The sequence below is a fragment of the Lathyrus oleraceus genome, chromosome 4, assembly GCF_024323335.1.
Source record: "Lathyrus oleraceus cultivar Zhongwan6 chromosome 4, CAAS_Psat_ZW6_1.0, whole genome shotgun sequence".
Taxonomy (NCBI): domain Eukaryota; kingdom Viridiplantae; phylum Streptophyta; class Magnoliopsida; order Fabales; family Fabaceae; genus Lathyrus; species Lathyrus oleraceus.
Genome location: NC_066582.1, coordinates 148,744,763 through 148,746,087, shown reverse-complemented (window position 1 = coordinate 148,746,087; position 1,325 = coordinate 148,744,763).

Genomic DNA, 1,325 nt, shown 5'->3' with positions numbered 1-1,325 from the left:
AAGCTCTCTATGGGTTAAAACAAGCTCCCAGGGCTTGGTATGAGAGACTCACAGTGTTCCTCACTGACAATGGATACAGGAAAGGAGGTATTGACAAAACTCTGTTTGTGAAGAATGAAGGAGGGAAGCTCATGGTGGCACAAATATATGTAGATGACATTGTATTTGGTGGAATGTCAAAATAGATGGTTGAACATTTTGTTAGACAAATGCAATCTGAGTTTGAGATGAGCCTTGTTGGAGAACTGATCTGCTTTCTTGGGCTACAAGTCAAACAGATGGAAGACTCTATCTTTTTATCTCAAAGCAAGTATGCCAAGAACATTGTAAAGAAGTTTGGAATGGAGAATACAAGCCATAAAAGAACACCTGCTCCTACACATGTAAAAATCTCCAAAGATGAAAATGGTGTCAGTGTAGATCAAAGTCTATATAGAAACATGATAGGCAGTCTGCTATATCTCATAACAAGCAGACCTGACATTGCATTTGCTGTTGGTGTGTGTGCTAGATATCAAGTTGAACCAAAAGTCAATCACATAAACCAAGTGAAGAGAATACTGAAATATATCAATGGCACCAGTGACTATGGGATGTTATATACTCATGGATCTGGACCTATGTTGACTGGATATTGTGATGCAGACTGGGCTGGGAGTGCTGATGATAGGAAGAGCACATCAGGAGGATGTTTCTTCTTAGAGAACAATCTGATTTCATGGTTCAGCAAGAAACAGAAATGTGTATCTCTATCCACTGCTGAAGCTGAATACATAGCAGCTGGAAGTAGTTGTTCCCAACTGGTCTGGATGAAACAAATATTGTCTGAATACAATGTCACACAAGAAGTCATGACATTATACTGTGATAACCTGAGTGCTATATATATTTCCAAGAATCCTATTCAGCACAACAGGACAAAGCACGTTGATATCAGGCATCACTTCATCAGAGAACTCGTGGAAGAGAAGATCATAACACTAGAGCATGTTCCTACAGAGAGGAAATTAGCTGACATATTCACAAAAGCTTTGGATGCCAATCAATTTGAATGTTTAAGAGGAAAACTGGGGATATGTGTGTATGAGAATCTATAGCAATCAAAGGAGTCTGTGGATAGTTCTCACAAAAAGAGTATGGAGTTTTGTGAGGTATGATGTAGTGAAAGATGTGATGGATGTTAAGAGGCTATGAGATTTACTCACCTTTGGTCAATTTTGACTAAAAAGGGGGAGAAATGTTGATATGGAAGCAATTGTGGAGAGATGTGTGTGGCTGGACTGGAGGACAGCTATTATTGAAAGAAGTACACAGGTGTGTCATAC